We start from the raw sequence: 22403 nt of genomic DNA on the forward strand, positions 1-22403 counted from the left end.
ATTCAAGTTGGAGCATCAGTGGCACAGTATCCTCTTCAGATACTGGTGTGTTTATTAGCTTTGGCTCATACTGTTGTACTTTGGATGATACCTCCCCACGCTTTCTGAGCTGTAGCTGTTAGCTGCTGACCCTTGGCAGGGAATGCCTGGTAGTCCAAGCTGCAGCCCTGAAGCCCTGCACACGTCCTCTCACTGAATCCGTGTGAATGGAGGATGTAGGGAAAGGGGTCTGCAGAGCATCACTTCTGAGAAATCATGTCCTCCCACGCTTTCTGAGCCTGAGCACAAACAAGGGGGATGCTCCAGTCACACCTCTTTCTACACGTCAATGCCTTTTCCTTTACCCATGCTGATGAGCTCCTTTTTGATCTTCATGCATTTTATTTGCAATCTAATATGCCACATAATATTAACAGACATAATTAACTGAGGAGTTGATCCTGCTCTCATTCAAGCCAGCAGGAATTTAGCTTTGAGTGAAAAGGGGAGGGATAAGATGAGGTAGGGTCAGACGTCACCCAGTTTAAAGAAATTTATCTAGGTTCACTTTAAAAACCACATAAATCTTTCTCTCTTTGCACTGGGGATAAACAGCTAGAGGAAGTAAAAAGCGTGGCAAAAGATTTGCAGACAGCTTGTCATTTGGAGGCAAATGTAGAAAGAGCGGAAGCCCCACCATTGTAAGGTTTTTCCTGTTTCCATTACTTTCTGTTTTTTCTCTTCCCCTGTAAGGTGTAGAAGGGAGAAAAAACAGCCTGTATTCACACTAAGATTATTGCAAACTTGCAAAGTTCAGAGATGCCCAACAGACTTCAGTGAGGACCCTGTTGGCATATATACCACAGTCATGTAATAGGGTGCTCATTCATCACATGGCCAAAAACCAGGTGGCTGCAGTTCACAAGCCAGGTGCCCATCACAAGGGTGTACCTGCATTTCAGAGATGATATTGTGACAGATATGTCCCCACTGCTGTCACCAGAGGAGGTCCAGACTTGTATCAACACCACTCCCATCACGTGGATGGAAGTGCAACCGCCTCGCAATGGGGGAACCTACCTTTTTATGGTACAACGGATGCACATTTGGCCACATGAAGGTGAGGGGAGACCACACATCCATAAAGGCCACAGTACAGAATGCGCTTCTGAAAATGTTGTCTGGTGCAGAACCTAATCCATCATAGCGCCTGTGAGGCTCTTGGAAAAAGACAGGAGGAGGATGTGGAGCATTGCCTCCAGCAATCTGCATCCAGCCTGCAGGCCTGGGGGTGGCCACTCTTGGAGTACCTTGATCAGCTATAATGTTAGGATTAAAAAAAGAAAAAGTCAGAATTGATATCCTGTAACAGAAAGGATGAAGGACTGATGAAATTTTATCTGTTTATGGACCCAATCTACTACCACAGGACAAGGTTGTCTAGTTTATATTCAAAGACAGAAATGTCATAGGAAAGGGTGATGTTTTCATTCTTTTGCTTGTACTCCCTGCACCTTTCAAAGTGTGCATAGTTTATGGAGGACAAAGTTTATTATTTATATAATGAATATAATTATATGATAATTATTATATATATAATAATTATTTATATAATACTATTTATTGTTTATATAATAATAATATCATTTGTATAATAATATTATGATTATTATTAGTTCATTCCTCAAAACATCCATCATATTTTGCTCTCACATCTACGAGCCTTCCAATGATAGAAAGCCAAAACACAGCAGCAGCAAAGATAAAGCCCATGATCTGAATGCAGAGGCACTTTGCCTATTGTGCATTTATGAGTATGTAGTATTTGGCATTTGCAGAATCCTTTGGCACACCATTCATAGAAAAAAACAGACACTTGAGAGATGAAAGTTAAAAAATATATTAAAAGAACTGACTTTTCGCTCCAGGCTGGTTTCTGAATGCAGTTCAATTTACATCTGTTTAGTGATTTATGTAATAACTGTGACTGAAATAATAATATGGAATAACTACAGAAGATTAAACTAAATTTTGTCTTGTAGATATCCATAGATAACCTCATTATGAAACAGCAAGAACATCTCATTTACTATGACATTAATACTAGGATGATTAGGATAAGACTACTGTAACTTTATTGCTTTGATTTTGGCTTTAGAACGTGACAAAATGTGTAGCCCTTTTTCTGAAACACTCTATTTGCACAACGTTTATTTATGTCCATGGGCATTTGGCAGTGTTGGTGGTCAAGGAACTGTGGAAACTGCTGCTGTCTGTGAAATTTTTCTTCAGCATTTCTTGTCACTTAAAAAAGTTTCAGCCTTGTCACATGTTTTCAAGGCCACTGTAGGACAGCATCAGAACATACTTCTTAAGTCTGCCAGGGGAAGATGCTGATTACTGTAAAAGGGAAATGTTTCCTTGATGTGGGAGTGATGTGGAGGGGAGAGGGAGACAAGGGTCATGGTTTAGCACTAAAATGGCTAGAGGGCTTACAATAGCAAGTACTGAGGAACTCCTGAGTGTGATATAGGTATTTCTTTTTCTGAAAGGATGTCTATGCTATAATTACACTTTCTTGACAGTAGCTCTTTTATTGGAGTTGGGGTTTTTCCTCCCTCTGATTTAACTAGGAAATTTTTTCATAACAATAATTTCCAATTTTTTAAAGGAAAGACTAAGTAATCTAAAAGTAAAATCTCTTTCACCAGGGAGAGTGAGTTGTTCATGTGCTGTTTCTCCACTTTCTGCCACTACATGTTTTCTGTTTTGTTTACTAAAAGAACAGGGTGGTGGAGCCAAGAAAAGACAAAAGCCCAACCCAAACAGAAAAAGGAAATGCTTATTCCTGGCTTTTTTTTTTCCCCTGAAAATACATATTGAAACATACAACCCTTTTGCACCTTGGAAAGAATATACTATATTTTGTCAATAAGAAGTTATGAAGGAAAATAACCTGTTCTGGTAGATTCAGTTCTGAGCCAGCAGCAACACATTGCAAAATAACTGCTGCCACTATGTAGGTCTAGCAAGCAATCAAAATGATAAAAAAAACAACCCTTTTTATTTGTTCATTGAAATTTGGGCCTTCTGTCTCATGGACATATCCATTGGAATTGAAATTAGGAAAACTGATCCCACTGCAGACCTGACATGAGCAAATGGCAATTCTCTGGAATTCAATTCCACCATGGAATTGCGAGTGCAAAGACAGGCAATGCCCATGGTCAGCATCTTTACTTTTTACTTCTTTCAAAGATTTGTATTATATATTTTGTAGGACAGGCAAGTCATATTTCCTCACGTTAAGTACATATATTGTTCCTTTAATTTCTTAAATTTGCTTTCTACTCATTTATTTCCCTTCTCCACATCAAATTGTTCAATCAGCTATTACTGGATTTGAACTCTTTGTTTCTAAAGCAACACATATTTCAGCCCATATTTGCTGAACTGAATCAGTTTGTTCACAGCATAAACTGATGAAATACATTTCTCTTCCAAAATACAACCAGGCTGCTTCTTTTCTAAGAAAATAAACAGGAGTGTAAAATCAAGGAGAGTAGCTCAGAATACACTTGTAATGTCAAAAGCATTTGAACTTTTCTACTTGCCGATGTAGGGTCCATTGCTGTTACAGAAACACAAGAAAAAATCCTCCCAAACTGGCAGGAGGGTGCTTCTGAGATAACTGTGACCTTTTGGTAAAAGTGGTCCCATTTGTCCTCAGCTGAGACCTAACTCCTAACCCACACATTTATGGTAAGAGCACATGGCAGAAATTTTGCAGGTGAAGTGGGCCAGAAATGTAAATGCAGAGAAGAAAAAGGAAGGACTGTCTCTCATCTTTCATGAACAACGGCACTTTTGTCATTTTCCCCATGCCCTAAATAGACTGGACTCAGTAGCTTTGAATTCATGACATTCCTTCTCACACCACTCTCCAGCTCATAATAAGCTAGTAGCTTAGCAGTCTTTTTTCTTTTTTTTTTTTTTTAAATTAGCTAGGAAGGCAGGCAAGCTTTATAACCAAAACAATCAATTTCAAGCTGCCGAACCCAATCAGGCCAGTTTGAGAGTGACCCTTTAAATTGAGTGTGAAACTGGGAGACGGAGCTCCCCTTTCCTACTCCAGAGCTGGTGGAGAAACCATCACTTCCTTTTGTAAGTGGGTGCATTAATAGTTGTGCTGTTCTTGCAGACGTTATGTGCTAACAAAACTATGTGTGCCTGGTTCTGTAGCAGGTTACAGGGGAAAAACAAAGCGAAGGCCATCTGGCTCCACCAGTTTGTATGTATAATGTCCAGATACTAATGCTTAATGCACTTGTAAATGTAAGTTGTCTCTCTCTCAGGGTCTGATTTTAATTTGGGTAATATTCCCGTTAATAATAACATCTAATTACAACATCCATTAAAAGTTAGTAACATTAATTTAACAGGGAGAAAATCTAATAGAGTTCTTAGAGCGGTATTGGCATTTTTCCATTAAATTAATGTTACAAACTTTTAAAAGGATGTCTTAAATAGGCATCGTTAGTGGTGGGAATATTAAACAAATTAAACTCAGGCCTTTAATATGAGGTGGGAGCCTATTTATGAATCCAAGCAAAGGTGTCTGCTATGCCTTTCAACCCATTTAAAATGTTCAACAGGAAGCATAAGGTTGTGCAAAATTCACAGTACCTAAGTTTCCTTCTAGTAAAGGCTCAAGTGAATGACAATTTTTTTTTTACAGTATCTCTTTTGCTGGCTGTGTGGTCCACACATTCCTTGCTTGGCTGTTGCTGTTTTTTCTTTTCAACAATGATGTTCTGGCATATTAATTTTCCTCCTTTTGGTTATTTTGGGTTTTTTTTTGTTTTTGTTTAAAGAGGGTGATCATGAAACCAAAAGATTAACAGTTCCTCCTACTGTTAGGCAAAGGCTTTGATGATTTTGAAACAGACTCATGGGTTTGGCTGAAGAGGGACAAATTGCATTGGGGATGTATAGGTTTTGAAATGCATGTCCTTGTCTAAATCCAGACCTCATCTGCAATAAGGCAGCATATACACTTTAAACATGAGCCTGCTTGGACGGCCAAACCAAACTGTTAAGAGATTAATTTTTTAAAGCTGATTCTTGGTTTACAGGCTGATTATAGACAGAACTTTTTATAATGCAAACATTGGATTACACAGATTATATTCCCCTTGGGGTGAGGACGAAAGGAAGAGCTACATATGAGGGAAGTTAGTCAGATGCTTAATGAAATACTGGAAGAGGATCAGCAGGGGACTGTATTTTTTGCCCCACAAAAAATACAAGCTTCTAGCATGGTCTGTTTTTAAACACTTCAATACAAATACAACAAAATGTAATAAAGCAGCAGAGCGAGAGAGCAGGGCAGTGCAGTGCAGTCAGACTCAACAAGCTTTAATAATGCATATCCTCAACCTTTTAGCCAGCACTTTGCTACTCCAAGGTTTTCTAGCACACAGCAGCAAACACACCATATTCAGAGTACCTGGAATAGATACGAGGATAGGACCTAGACATGAGCAGCTAGTGTTTGACATCTCTGGGCTTGTGCATCCCTTCTGATTATATACTGTTAGAAACTTATTAAATCCCTATTTAGAGAGGTCTGATCTAGTGTAAATACTGAAATAGGGCATGCATTCAAGCTTACAAATCCCCACAACTCATTGTATCATCCATTAGGCAAAAGGCTAAATTTGTTTGTGAATTGTTTTTACACTTCCCCTGATATATGGGCACCCTTCTCTTATTTGCATGTTTGCCTGCAACACCAGATTTCAGCCTGTGATGCCCAGCTGCTGAGCGAACCACATGGACTCATTTCTGCCTCCTATTTGGGCACCAGAAACATTTTCCCACAGTGCCATGTGCAACTAATGAAGTAATGAAAGAACTGTAGGTTAACAAATAGTTTGTAATCTTGATGAGACATGCATGCGGGGTGCCCCCAAGATGAAAACCTACCCTACAAGCTATTAGCCCTCTCTAACATGGTGTGGGCAGGACGGTATGATCCTTTCCCAGCTCTGGGCTGTGCAGACCCTAGAGCCAAGATGTGAACCTCCTTGTACCAGTATCATCAGTCTTCAGGGCTCATTAGCACTACCTAATGGTATATCTGCATTTTGGCCTTTTCCAGGCAGCCCCAGCGTGATCTCCTGCCTACACACAGGGCTGGCACATACAGCCTTCCTTAGGGCTCACAAGTACTTCTTGCCTGGACACTCATCCCTTAAGGAGCAGAGACAGCTTTGTATCCCCATCCTGAATGCATTTTGCTCATGAAGCCCAGCCAACAAACACAAAAAAACAAGAAAACAACAACAGCCACCTCACTCTGTGTTTATTAATAATAAATACTTGGAGGTGGGAGAGTTGTCTGGAATTTGAATGGCTATTCCTGTGAGTCAAGCTGTTCACATCTCAGACAGCACCAGCATTTGACTATCCTAATTAAAAATAATAATAATAAAAAAGGATTAAGAATAAAGAATTTAGAGGAAAATCATTATGTTATTTAAGGAGCATCAAAATATTACTTTAATGCTGAAATATTAAGTATAACAGCCAGGAAAAAAGTAGGAAAAAAGAAATGCAGGAAAAATCATGTTTTGATTCTGGTTGGTAAACTGCATAACAAATTGTAACAAACAATGAGCTTGCAAATAGTGTTTTGGGTTTTTTTTTAAATCCTTTGGTATCTATTTAATTACACTTTTAAGCTGAGATGGGAAAAGAGGTTTTACATTATCCGAATGCTGAAATACTCCAGTGTCCAAATAGTTTAGTGATACTTTTTGAAAGAGGAAAAAAGTCTAGTATGCCATTAAGCAGATTGGTTTTCCTTTTTTGTTCCACAATAAGCTGCTGTTAGTTGGGAAAATATGCAGCCATTTGTATCATCCTACAGCCAGAAGTATAAGCAGCAATAATACAGTGTAAATTTATAACCAATACAGGGTTACAAGCAGACTGTAGAGACGTATGTTACCTAAAGCAATTAGATTATTATTGTAGTCGTATTAGAACAAAATCATCTACAATGTTAAGGTTCTTTTAAACAAGAACATTTTGCTTCTAAGCTTTCTCCTAATATTCCCCAATATATTTTACTTAGAATATATTAGTTAAACTAAATAATCAGGTGATTTTTTATGCTAGTAATTTTAAATATTCAAGACTAAAAAAGAAAAACATGTAGAGCCATTGTAAGGGCTGTTGTTTGCTTTTATACTTCCCTCTGTTATACCCAGACATTAACCAAAAACAATTCAGCAAAGGATACCTCTATGTACATGTTTACATATGGCTTCAACATGCCTGTGAGACATAAAGAATAATGGATAAAATCCCTAAAAGCAATCAGTAAACAACCAACTATACTGTCCTCCCTAATGCAGGTTTTTCACAATGAAGTAAAGGCATTCTTACGGGACCTCCACAACAGGAATTGGTTCAATCAATAGGGATAAGCTACTGTTAATTAGTCTGATCTACTTTAATAACTTTATTCAGAAGGAAGGAGTCGGGGGGAGGCTAGGGGAAACTTTCCCTGCTGTCTGTAGAGGGGCCTTATATCAGCAATTCAGTGGGAGGAAGTCATGTGGAAGCATTTCTGTATTGTTCCCATGAACATTCATCTCCTAATTTGCATTAAACTAGTAGGGAGTTGACACTGGTTTGGGTCCATACCTGTAAATCTTCTATTATGATATGAAAGTATTGAAGTGTGGCTCTCAGACAAACTTGCTTCCTCCCCAGGTTGAACAAAAGTGATCTCTAATGCAAATAAGATTAGCCTTAGTGTTTGGTGGGGATGCTTTTAGTGTGTTTTTGGTTATAAACTGGGAACTTCTCTTATGCAAAATTACCCATCAGCCTTTGCTGTCTACCTAAAGACTTCAGTCAACCCACCCCCTTTGCCAAAAGAAGCTCTGAAACCACTGAAGCCCCCCCACTGCACCTCCCAGTCCCAGCCATGGCATGCAGCAACACATGTTAGAGGAAGAAAGGCAAAGCAGCATTCCCACAAACATTTCCATTGAAGGGGCAAATTCTCCAGTTGTGTAACTCAGTGTCCTATTGATTTCCAGAGGATTACTCTCATTTACTTGATGTACAGTGCTGGCCGAAAATGTCAGGAAAGTTTTTAGTTTTCATGGCTGGATTTATACCTGTGTATTCCTCAGAAACTGAATCAGTCAGACCAAATAAATTAATCTTTTTATCTCTGTTTCTTGTGGTGCTATCTCCATATGTGTTTGTGCATTTTCTATCTCTCATCTATCTATAATTATACAACTAGAGCTTGGCTTGGAGGGCAATAGCAGTAAAGTATTGTTCAAAGGAGATTGCAAATTGCTTGGAGCAGGGAACTGTCTTCTTAATTAGTCTGGAAAACATCACGCACACTTATGGCACTATAGGAATAATAAATAATAATAAAAATAGTTCCTGAAAGTGGGTTCATATGGCCCAAAGGCAAAGGCTGGGCAGCTGTTGGGAAGATGATGATTCCCAGCAGTAAATATGAGTGGATAAAGCAGCAGCTCCAGGAAGGATCTTGTCAAACTGCAGATTCCTTCCCAACCTGATACCTGACAGTGCATCTACTTCAGGTATATTCACTGGAGATATTTTCTCTGATGGAGTATAAAGTTCACTCTGCTTTTAAATGACAAGGTAAAAAGTGAGAAGTAATAAGGCAACTTCCCAAGCTGAGACGAGCAGCCTGCTGCAGAAGTGTCCTTGGTCTGACCTTTACAGGGTTGTGGTTTTTTTTTTTTTTAAGGAAGAAAGAGTGCAAAGGCAATCCAGCAAGACTGCTCTTAAGGCCCAGCAATATAGTGACAGCCTTTGGAAACAGCTATACAAGGAGACTGACAGATTCATCAGGTACGGTGTGGCCCTACTACAGGTCTGCCTCACTGAAATGGTTTAAGCTTTTTTACAGCTGCTTAACCTAAGGGAGAAAGGGAGGGGGCAGAGAGAGGCTGGGAATTTCACTATCAGAGGCTGCAATGCTCCTCTCTGCTCTCCTGTGAGAATACTCCTGGAGTCCTATCTGTTTAGTAATGCAAGAGATAGCCTGCCTATTAAGGCCAAACAAAGGCTATAGAAAAAAAAAAATAACCTCCCTGAATACAGCTTATTTGGTGGAATTTACACATTTCTGTAAATGAATTAAATTGCTAGATACTGAAGTGATGTATCTCAGCAAAACCCATTCACTGAAAACCAGCAACAAACATAAACTTAGAGCCAAAGCCTGCAGGCCTTATTTAGTGATTACTTAGGCAAAGTTCCCAGCAATTTAAATGGAAGTTTTGCCCAAGTAATAACTGTTATATTTGGTTCACCATGAAATGGTAAAGCCCACATCCAAATATATCTTCATAGTTTCTTTGTTTTTCTGTTTCTATCTGAAGTATTCCCTGAGCACTTTTGAAAAAAATTGTTTGTTTTATTTTATTTTTCAACCGAGGTCAATTCATATAGGACACCTTAGACCATTGCATCCATCCCTGACAACCTGTGAATTTTAGGTGAAGCCTGGAGTGCATGGGTTGAGATAGCAAATCTTCCTTTAGCTTTAGCAAGGGCCTGAATTTTGCCCCTGTATCTGAAGTAGATTAGAGGAATGGCTGGTTAGTGTCCAAAGTGAGCAGAGCAGGAAAGGTTGCCGTGAGCTTTGTTCTGGTCCTCTGATGCTATGAGGCTCTGATTTTGGTGGCACAAAACAGAACAATTTTTGACAGCTCAAAGGTATCCATCTCTGAGGTCTGTAGACTATTGCCTGCATTGCCTTTTGCCTATGGGCACAAGACCATGCTCCCTAGATGCACTCTTATTCACCTGTGATTTAGAGATGTCGTAGGTCTTCTACGAGTTTGCATGGATTCAAGCATGAATTTTACCTGAAGCAAGCATAAGCTGGAGCCACCTGCGTGTCTGCCTGCCTGGTTGAGTCCACAGTTGATCCCCTGGTGCGCTGCTGCAATGCCCAATGGCCAGGTGGAGCTGACAAGACCCACTCTTCTTGCTTAACCTTTGCAAGGTACCATGACCTCTACCAGTAACCAAAACACTGGCAGGCACACTGCTGCCAGGAGGAGACAGGCCTGGAACCATATTAGGCTTTAATCCTCTCAGGACATAATACATGAAATTTTTTTTCCTTGGATTTACGTACCTTTACTGTTGTTTTTCCCCCATGTACATCTTTTGCCTAATGTTATGGGAACTACAATGCCTTTATGGCAGCTGAAAGTTACCTTTTGGGTCCAAATGCAAGTTCCTTTTGTGGACCTCCACAGGAATTAAGATTTAGCTCACAGCATTTTTCCTAGTATTATTGACCAGCCACAAGGACTTTCAAGGACACGTGCTCAAATTCACATTTCACCAGTTTACTTATTTTTCCCCCTATCTGTATCTTAATTGCTGCAGCTGCTTGTACAAGTCAAAAGGATTGAAAATTGAGGGGGGTGGGAGGAAAGCTCAGAACTAATATAAGGAATATACACTCTTTCAAAAGTCTGCAGTTATTCTCCTGGAAGCTGTTAATTTAGATCCATTTCTAACCAAAAAAGGAAAAAGAGAGAGTATTATAACAGTCAAGATCTAAAGAATGCAAAGTACACTCAAAGAAATAAGAGGCTATTTCAGTTCACAGTACATCCCACGAACAGTATGATTATCCTTGCTGAAAAGAGTTTTTAACTGTTGTACGAGAAGGGGAACAAGTGGCTGAAGATGGAAGCCTGGGACAGAGACAAGAGTTTCTTAAACTCTGGCTTTCTCGACAGGGTAAAAAAATGTTTCATATGAGATTAATCTTTGGTCAAAAGCACTTTACCTTTAGGTAAGTAGTTTCTATATATTTGAAGGCAAAACTGTAAGGCTGCAGAACCCCATCACTTTTATGCAAAATTCTCAAAAAACACAAGAAATGACATGTAAAAATTCCAAAACCTCTGTGAGGCATGTCATTTGTTCAAGCTGCTATAGACTACTAAAGACTAAATTCTAATACTAAAATCTAGATCAACAGTAGCTGTACTGAGATATAGCTAAAACAGTAATTAATACATTTATCATGCTTATTATTTTGACTGCAGCCTTTTCTGTATGGAAAACACTAATTGTTTATCTGTGCTTTATTAAGACAGCAAAAAAGTCCTGTCAATCTCACTGTCATTGTTAAGGAATCATTTCTGACAGCAGTTTCTGTGGGGTATTTTGGGAGGTAAACGTTACCTTGACAATAAATTGATTTTCTTGGATAATAATAATAATAAAAAAGAATCTATAGGATACCCTGATTAAAGTCATAAAAGCAATAAATATAACATATTACTGGTAAAGAGAAGAAGCCAGCAGCCTGACTGGAGGCTAAGAGTGAGGTACAAATTTTTACTTTTTTAATACTCAGAAATGCATTTATAAAGTAAGCACTCTATTTGAATGACAGAGGGACAGATACAGGGCACCACCAAGCTAGACCTAGAGAGTTCAGCAAGCTAAATTGAAACAAACCAAGATGTTTGGTGACTGCATTGTGAAATTCAGTATACTCAGAGCTCCTTTACTGAAGAATAGCTCCTTCTTTATCTGGAGAGTAAAAAAGAAAACAGAGCAGCAAAACAGATTTCTGAATCAATATTAGAAATCAGTGCTACAGGTATGATAAAAAGCTAAAATGCTAGCTACTTGTTACCAATATGTTATACTCAGTGGTGTTTATATTTTATTTTCTGAACAGCCAGATTATTGTCACCCATTTGTTGAAAAATCAAGAACATAAGATAAGCGCTTGGCCCTTTGAAGTCATATTGAAGACAATGCCCCCCGCCCCCCCCTTGCCTCAAATATTACACATTTTACACATGCTATGAACTGACCACTCCGTGTTTTAATGCTCTGTCTTTCAAAAGGAAGGGAATACAGGTTACATAAGTCAGATAAACATTTCTTGTCTTTTATATTTGAAAATTACGTACTTTTTGCATTATTTGGCCTTTTAAGCAAAATTCCTCGAAGTTACCATTTGTTTAAACCAGATACAGGCTTCCCAGTCAACCTCAGTCAACTGAGACTGATTTTTGCAAGAAATAATAGTGAATGTGGGCAATTTTGCAACAATCACTAGAATTTTCCTTCGATATAAGTGTCTAGACTGGAGTGCTCTGTTGAGTGGTCTCAGAAAGGTCATTGAGGGCAAGGGATAATATAAACAGTCATCTAAAAGCATGGCAAATCAATCATAATTAACACTCGGAGGTAATTCCTGCATACAAAGCCCCCAGAAGGAAAGGTCATTGGGAAGGATCACTGGACAATGTGCAGATATGGGAGCAAACAGCTTTCCTCACTCTAGGCCTCCCTTTTGGTTGATGAGTTCCTGCTTTCACTTTCAATGCCATCTGATGCTGGAGCATCTTGGGGTGCTGCGGGGAAGGGAGCAAGGCAGGGCAGGTGGGACACTCCTGTGCACGCCTTCAGATTTCTGTCACGTCAAAACATATGCTCGATGTTGTATGTACCTATCCTCAAGACACCAAAACAACCATGTAACACCCCGTTTCCTTCCCTTACAAAGCCAGTGACAGGGATTGTCATGGCTCAATGTCAAGTGCTGCAGGAACTAATTTTTAAATTTCTATGCAACTAGTCAAAGAATCGACTGACTACTCAAGCCCCTACAGTGAAATGGGTGTGGGAAATCCCTCCTTGCAAGTCCAAAAGGGTTCAGGCCTGAACCAGAACTGAGAAGGTGCAATGGATAGGCAGACCTTCAGAAAAAAGTTTTCAAGCACTTATCTTTGCAATAAGCAACTATAAATAGCAGTTGGGCACCTGTGTTCCTTCTCAAGGCCCTGCCCACCTTTCCCCATATTGCACAAGCAGCTACGACTATAATCTACAAAAGCCATCCTGAAGCTGATTGGAAAGTTCAAGGAGAAAGTTGTGTTTTAGAGACAATCTCTAAAGTATTTAGGTACAGAAGCTGAGAGGTGTAGGCATTTATTGACCACCAAAATCTACAGTCTTGAATCATCTGCAGCAGGCACCTAAGCCAGCCTTTTCTTAATTCACCTATTAATATCTTTACCTGAAACAGTAAGAAGTACAGTGTAAGGAACTGAATTTACCTCTCTCATACATTGTGTACTGAGAGTTATTTAATTAAAGAAGAAAAAGTTGTCACCTATTTTCTTCTCTCAGACCTGGTCTAGCAAGTATGATACAGGAATGTCTTCCAAACTAAGCCCTGTGGTGAAATGCTCATTTTGTGCATCTTCTTGGGTCTCACATAACAGAGAAACACGCACATACCTAAAGCTGTCAAGAGCTAGGTACGACCAGAAACAGGCCCTTCAGCACATGGCATGTGTTTCTGGCATCCCCAAGGCGGTACGGCAGTCAGACTGGGTGCGAGGGGAAGACTGAATGTGAAATAAGCTTTTGTTTACACAGAGTGCAACCCAAATGCCTGAAATCCAAACATTTGAATACACAATGGACCTTCATTGCAGATCATCAATGAAGATTTATCACAGGACCAAAACCACAGACTTGATCTATTAGATTAAATCAACAGTTTCCACGTAGATTAGACATGAGAGAAAAGTACAGCATAGCCAAAGCAACAGAGATACTTTTAAAGGTGTGGTCACAGTAGGTCAATTATTGAAAGCTACTTTTACAGAATAAATTAATTTCCTTCTGAAAGTAAACACTTAAACCCAGAACATATGATAAATGATGTGCTATTATTGCTAGAGGCAGAAGTCCAGGAGCCTATTGCAGTAGATCCCCACCATACACTTAGTGACAATTAGTCTGTGTCTACTTCATCTTACAGTTCTGCCTATTTAAATGCTAGTGACCAGTTTGGTAGTAACAGTGCCTGAGCACACACCACTGCTATACCCCTTAACCTTCACCCTCCTCAACTCAAACTCTGACTGGGATCAAATCCACCAGGATCTGTATCTAAGTGGTGGACATAGCATGCATCCTTGCCTCTTGATCAGCACTGTTGGGCTTTCACCTTCGTTAGTGGAAAAGTAGTGAGGTAAATAGTTGGAGTATCTCTACTGCAGAAGAAAATAATACCTGTGCCAATGGAAAGCTGGAGTTTCCTCTTCACTAGACAGAGACTGTTGTGATGATGGCTGGCATTACTTCATGACTGTGGATTTCCATGAAATATTTCAATGTTCTCAGTCTGATCATGGACTGAAATAAGGTATTTTGTTTCAGCAAAATTTACACTGAATATGATTAGTTTTAAATAGCTTACAGCAATAATGCAGCATAGCAAATGAAAAAAAAGTTTGACACAACAGAATTAACATTTTTCACATAACAGTTATCATACTATATGCTCCTGATTCTGTTGGCACTTCCTTCTATGAGCTTCACATTGAACTCAATGAACACACTGAGTGTATCTCACAAATGAAGCTTAGCTCCACTTAGATTCTGAACAAAAATGCATTTACTATGTAACAAACCCAATGCATGCATAACCAATTTAAATGCAATTTAAATACTATTATGGGGGTGAAGCATAATTAATTTTAAAATCATATTTAAGTGTTTTTTAGTTTGTGATCTCCTGCCTCATTTAACGTGAAGAGAACATCACTAAATCATTTACTTTGCACATAGGAGAGGCTTACTTTCTGCTCAAGTGTTTAGCATTTTTATTCCTTTTTGTTTTGTTTTTTAAACCAGAAGATTTTCCACTGTTGCCATGATTACATTGTAAACTGTTTAAAAGCCTCTGTTCACAAAAGAATCCTGCAGGAATGCTGAAGCTCTGACTCACTTCAATTTAGCAGCTTTGTCAAATTTCTCTAGCTTGAAACATGATGAAACAAATTAGTGATAAACATTTAGTGTTCTGCTCTTATAAGGCCTATAAACATTTTGGTTTGTACACATAACAGCAAATCTCAGGCAGCTGAAATAAATCCAGCCAGTGAGTTTAAAGGGTGAAATTTTCCAGCGGTGAATGGTAACAGATCATGGTGCATGATGGTCTCAGGTATGTGATGATGTAGCTTTACAACACAGACACATAAATGGAATTAGCAGCTGTAAACAAGTATGAGTTGAAAGGTTACAATTACACAGATGAAGCCTTAACATTCATTTATTGGCCAGTGTGTACCATACTCAAGCATGTAGCATAGCACCATCCAGTACTTGAGCCTTGATAAAAAGTACATAAGCATGTATACAACTTGATGGAATTAAAGCACAAACATTAAGAATATTTTCTTAGCACAAGATAAGCACCTTTCTTTTGGGTCCTCAGGGTACTCTTTCCCTGCAGTTAAAAAGCATGAGACAGATTAAAAGACACTGTACATGATCAGCAGTTGCTAGTTTTTGTTGCACTGTAGTTCACCTCTCTCAAAGTTTATCAATCACACACGATGGTTGTCATTAAAACATTGTAATTTACCATTAGACAGAAAATAGTGTAGTACTTTCTTATACTTGGAGCACACCCACGGGAACGAGGGCCCCATAGGGCACAGACTGTCTCTTTAGGTGCATATAGATGATACCATATAGTGATGGAGAGGGATGCTTGTGCCAACTGAACAAGGAACTTCTCAGGTGGGTAAATTAGTCCAGAAAAAATGCCTTTCAAATGCAGTTATATCTAAACTAGATCTCATATCCTACTTTGCATTGCACAATGCAGCAGACATCATTCAATATATGGTTATACAACGGCTAGCACAAAGAAGCCAAGCAAGCTCCAGTTGCAGTGATCATGAAAACGATAACAGGATCTCAGAGATAAGGATACCGTGTTTTTATTGCATGGTACATACTCGAAGCAATGCCTCAAGAAATGGTGCTACTACTTGAGCCCAGATCATTCACTTGAAGTGGTATCTAAAGTAATAAATGTGTATTTTTTTCCCCAGCACAATTCAGCCCTATTCTGCCTAATAGGACACAGACCTCATAGGCAGACTCAGCTTGCATACATCCCTGTGTGTTCCTGAGCTTGTGAGGAATGAAGGAGGGTGGGGAGAAGGATCCTACCACTATGCGTCCTACCTAGCAGCCGTATTTGCCTACACTCATATGTTGTACCCCTAAAGGTGTGACAATATGTGCTTCTCATTAAACTTGCCATTGTACATAAAATAAAATATAAAAAAACCCTCCACCACCAACACCCCCCCCAACCAAACAGACAGCCACCCCCCCTACCCCCTCATTCTTTTCAGAAGATTTTTGCACCACAGCACAGAAGACAAGATTTATCCCCGGAAAAATTTTGGAGACAGATTGTTTGTTTTGTCTGTAACAAATATCTTACTGGGAATATTAAGGGCAATTCAAAGCTGCTGTCTTGAACTGGTAGTACGAAATTAAAGTACAAAATTACAATCTAGTAGTACAAATTTAAAATAGTAGTACAAAATTAAAATCTAAGATCCTCATGCACGGGTACAAATGTCTGCAGATTTGGGCAATCCACTTTCTGCTTGCATATATTGCTTTGTGCAATATATGTGCAACACTGAAGAAACATTTTTGAAAATAAAGTCATCAACAAACATACCAAGCATTGACCCTGCCCCAGTTCACTATTTCAGCACATTCCTACTGGCTTCAATAGAACCAGGGTTCCCTCAGTGGTATTACTCAAGAGCATTCACTATGCTCAGTGAATTGTCTTATTCATCCTCTCTCTAAAAAAAGTACATGTAAATTAGAAGCAATATGAAGGATTTTAACCTGTACTTTATGCTGCCTTGGCCTATGTCCCCACCATTTCTAAACCTACTTAGTGAATCTAAGTAGGTTTAGACTCAGTACTTTGGTCAAACTGCCAAGGAAAGTCTTGCTGCTGCAGGAAGCAGAGCTGATGATTCATGAGGCAGCCCTCTTTCCTCCGAGCAGGTCTGAGTGACAGGGCTGCAGAATTTTGCTATTTTCCAGATGAAATCCATGTTTAAAGAGGATTCACTCCCAAGGCCCTTGCAGCATGCCTCCAAGTGTTAATCCTGGTGTCCTGGCCAAACTCCAGCGTGGATGATTACACTGTGCCTGTTGAAATTCTCGCTGTAGTCTCAGTTGGCTAAGTCACTCTTCCAGCTCCTAAAAACTGCTGTGTAATGTTGTTAATGCATTTCACTGGGAGCAGTACATTTCATTAGTGTTTAAAATATCCTCCGTATTTCTGGACAGCAAATACTTGGAGAAGTGCAGGATGCCCAGAGAAATTGAAAAATTTTTCAGAATGCTATTTAAAGCTATTTTAAGTAGGATATGTAGCACCTTTTCCATGGGCCTCCACATGTATTCAGGTGGAGGTTACACATTTGGTTGCATAGCCCTATTTAAGAACTCTGCCATCACCAACGCTGCCAGATCCTCATTTCAGCCCACTGGCTCCACTGGGCCACACTTCTCTGTTACATGGCAAAGTAGCCTAGGGAATATATCTGCCCAAAAAGGGATGATTTCCTCTTCTGTAGATTGTTAGTTGGGCAAGGACCAAGCCAATAATTGTGCTGCCACAACATACGGGCAATTATGGGGCTAATTAGATAGAGAATGCTTAAATAATCCTTGCTACATTAGAAACACCATGTAACTTGGCCCTGACCATACTAGTGCAGGAAAGAGAGAACGCTGGTCCTCCAATAAGGACATCTGTGAGAAGCAGTAGTCTTGCAGAAAGGATGGATTTTGATTATCTAATTGAGCAAAATAATAAAACATTCACCATTTGAATACCTCTAGCTGTAGACTTCTGTATGTGGATTTTAAAGATAAAATACATTGACTCAGCCAGTCAATGACTTTTGCACTGATTGAAACAGGTGAAATTAGAGTCTCTGCTCTGATGTGGAGCAGTGACAATGTGAAGCTGTTTTCTCTCCTTGCGAGGGTAAGGAGTCTGGTGGCATATATTGTTCTAGAGAAAATATCTAACCTAGCAAAATTCATAATTAAACTGATGATAGCACGAATACTTGCATTTGTTGCCATTACAGGCCTGGACTGAATTCAGACCATAGAAATGAGGAAACCCATGTGAACATCCTGGTGGTCTGTATTGAGTCAGTGGCTTGCAGCTCAACGCAACGAACATTAGCATTTTCATTTGCAAATCATCATATTGTTTGGGCCTTTGGGCCATGATTACCTAAAAGACAAATGTTTTCTTTAACATCAGATGTCCACAAATACAAGATCTAATTCAAACACAATCTGTTATATTGGACTTCATGACGAGCATAATAAACTGTCATCCATCTCAGTAACAACACTCAGAATTTTATAGTAGCAGAAGTTACCTGCTTTGCAACACTACATATTTTTGGGACACTTACATATTAATTTATTACATCTTCCATTCAGTAATATACTGACTTGGAGGACTGTGCTAGATTTTTATATGTCAAAGTGTATTGCCTTTTTGAATTAGATTTAAACGTTAAATAGTCTCAAGAATTCATTCTGTGCTCATTCCTTTTCAGTTCAAGATGGGTTATCCAAATTGATCATACCAAAAACATACTCATTAAAAGAGTTCAATGTTTATTATGCATCATGTCAAGCGAGGTCATGATTTAATTTAAGTTGATACATCACAAATTAAGAAGCCAAGGAAACAAACTCCGGAAGGCCAAGGAAAGCATATATTAAAGAAATAGTCTGTAGTGATGTATGCACAAAATCCATTACTGTCCAACAGTATATGTGGATTTAAGTATAACTGTAAATTAGAAGTATGTGTGGTACTTCAAAAGGGAGAATTGCCAAAGCTGAAAGCAGCTATAAGTAAAATAGATTGGGAAAGAAAAAACAGATACATAATGATGATATAACTGGAAATTTTTTGATTATGCAACACTGGGCTTTTCAAACTGCACAATACTGTAATCCTGCAAGAAGTCTGCTTCATTTAAAATTATCCCATCTAATAAAAGGTGAAAAAGTAACATTTTAAAATATACTAGAAATGGGGGGAGGGACAGGAAAGAAAGTGAGGAAGTCAAACAATAATGGCAGCACGGCATTTCGATATTATATAGGATACAAAAGTGGAATATACTGTTATAGAAGGTGATGGAAAGTTTCCCAATCAGTGTGTAAAAAACACAGAATTCTGGATTGCAAATGTGTATGCTTCCGTTTTTTTAAAAAGAAAAAGTAATGATATCATAATATCTTATAAAATAAGTCAATATTTTCTGTTTTCCTTTTTCTAAGTGTGTTAACAAGTTCTAACAAGAAGTAAGTATTTTAAAATTTGAAGTTCTGCACAAATTTCATCCAAAAGCCTTATAAGAATTGGCTAAGGAATCATAGGAACTACTAATATGGACTAGTAAATTTTGGCACACTGGGGAGCAAGATAATCCTATCAGTTTTTTAAAAAAGTAAACCTGGAATTAAAAACAAAATACTGAAAAAGATCTGGAGATCATATTAGACAATAGTTGGTCATAATAGAGATATTCTCCACTCAGCTGCATGACTCTGATGGTAAATGCAAATCCTCAATGTAAAACACAGAGGGAGAAGTGGAAAAAGGTAGGCTTTAAACACAAGTAGGCAAGTGACATTATTTATGTTTTGGCAGGCCATTACCAGCATATTCTGCTAAATCCACTTCAAAAGTAGGCTGATCAACTTGAAAGGGTTCAGAAAAAGGCCATAAAAATAACTTAAGGTCTGGGAAACAAACTCAGGCTATTCTATGCAGATTTTAAACAAGAAGGATGGCTAACTAATAAAATATCCATAATCCCTGTGATGCAAGTGGGCCTTTGAATCTTCCATCAGTTCAAATTGCAAGCAGTTCCCTAAATTAGTATCAGGTTAATTGTTGGCACAGAAGCTACTTCTGCAATGCACTGAATAGGGATGGATTACCCTTCACAGCCAGCTGGCACACCCAGTACAGGGATATACAGTGCTCAAGTCAAAATAGACAGGGATGAAATTCAACCACACCGTTACTTTTATTTCCGCAAGTAACCAATGACATTAGCTTTCTTCCCAGAATGAGGTTGTTACACAGGAATCTTGTCCTTATTCTGGCTTGCTTAGAGGTTGGGATTCTTTTGCTGGGGTGACGGAGGGGAATGAGAGGCAAGAGGGGAGTTGTGCATGCAACATTTGTGCTAATTATCTCATTCAATTCTGCATACGTGTGTGGGTTAAACATTCACGTACATGCAGTCTCTATAGAGTGAACTGGTTTTGCATTTACACACACTATATTAAAATGCATGTGAAAGTGTAGATTACAGGTCTTATGTAACAGTCCATTTTACTCTTAGTCATAAAATGAGATCTCACAGAAGAAAAGCCTCTGCAAAATTAGAGTGAAATGTATGCTGCTACTGAAGTGCATTTTTGTATAAACATATGTTTTCACTCACTATCTTCAAACATTAAACCTCGAAAAATAAATGTGAGTAAATAGGAATTTTCTAAAATACATGTTTATGTGTTAAGTGTATTTATGTGGAAATCATTCGGCAAATTCAGATTATATGAATTCCACTATCAATGTCCTGAAATTTGCAGGTGAGAGTTTATTCACATCACACAGAATGTAATCCTTTTTGTTTCCTTTTTGAATGTTTTCCATATCACAATTGGTTGAGAAAACAGATTTTTTTTTGGGAAAAAAAAAGTGTTCATTAAATAAGAACTGCTTTAAAATTTCCCGATTTCCTCCCTTAATTTTTATTTCCAGGCAGGGGGGGAACTGATAGGCTTCTTTTATTTAATCTGCTGTGTGTGAAGTTGCAGAAAATGAAACTTTTGCCCTGTTCTGAGTAATTACTGGCCACCTTGGAGCCCTGTTGAGTCAGGTTACAGTGTGGAATACCCATTTCTCAGGAAACCCCCATTCCTTCCTCAGAAGGGGCCACTCACTGAAAATCCCTTCACAGTCTGCTACAAAAGCTTTTCTGCTATTCTTCTTCACAATAATATATATTTTACCCCTCTGAGATGAAAAGACGAAGGGGCTCAAGCTAAGAAAAGTTGACCAGGAGGCTGGTGACAGCAGTCACTTGAGATCCTTTCAGAGATGCTCTCAAGCATAAATATTTAATCTCCTTCATTCCCCCTAGTGTGAATAATTTTTTTCCCCTTCAAGTATCAAAACAAAGTTATTGAAATGCATATAACCCTGATATTTGATCCATGGCCTCTAAGGGTCACATACACACTGACCAAGCTCTTAAAGCCCGCAGAACTTTCAGGTGGTCACTTTGCACACACCAGCTCATCAATCAAGCAATAATCAGCAGGACAAATGGGGGAAGATGCTGGTACAGACTACTTAAAAGGCCTGGGCAGCTGGTATACTTCAAGAGTCCCCTTTATATAGTTTCAGCCTTTAGCCCTCCATGTTTTGAAGGGAAGTAAATACACTTGTTAGTTTCAATAGTTTATCCCCACATCTATTTGCATTAGCAAACAAAACTGCTCTTGCTTCAGCATCCCTCTTCTAACATTAGGATCACTTCTTCTGAATTAAGAAGTGCCCTGAAAACCCTTTAGCAATTTCAGTTTTCATTTAAGGCATGCCATACGTCCAGTCCCCCCACCCCATCTTGTCTTTGTAATAACTGATTTGGTAGAAGCTGAAGACAGAAAAAGGCACATTTATCCTAAATAACTTGCCCGTCACAGAAACAGATTATAATAAAGCTAATAGAGTTCATTCCCCAAAATAAAAAAGAATGGGTGTACGCATATCTTGAACTGGGCTAGTATTTATTTTCTTCGGCTGTTGGTTGGTCATGTTGATGACAAGCTAGTAGCAATTCTGAAATGTTGATCACATCTGTTTATCAAGTAATATGCAGTGATTATTCTTAGCTTTGCAATAGAGGAGGATGAATTGGTTGGCAGCACAAAGTATGAAATCATTCTGTCTCTCACCAAGGAACAAGCAAAACTGACAACCTCCTCCACTCCCAGTATGTCATAATTAGAAATTAGAGCTGCATCAAACTGTTTGCTACAGCTGTAAACTCTGGCAAAAGAAAAAACGCTCAAAAACTATCTGTCATTTACTTAATAGGCTTCCTATTTACTGTGAGCATGCTGAAATTAAGGATTGGGCTTTGGAGCAGACAGAGAGCATGATATTTCCACGACTTTCTGAAGGTTAAAAAACTGCTTCAAAGTGTCTCTCTTTCTCTCCTTCTCTTTCTATATTTAAGAGTGAAATTCAAAAAGGGTTTGAATTCTCAGAATTTAGAAATGAAAACATGTTGGATTCTCCTAATGCTGAAAGCACACAATGAACGCGTAACTGAAAAATGCAATCTAGGAAAAAGTAAAACATAAATAGAATAGGAAGATTCAAACACCGG

The sequence above is a fragment of the Mycteria americana genome, chromosome 2 (genome assembly GCF_035582795.1).
Source record: "Mycteria americana isolate JAX WOST 10 ecotype Jacksonville Zoo and Gardens chromosome 2, USCA_MyAme_1.0, whole genome shotgun sequence".
Classification (NCBI taxonomy): domain Eukaryota; kingdom Metazoa; phylum Chordata; class Aves; order Ciconiiformes; family Ciconiidae; genus Mycteria; species Mycteria americana.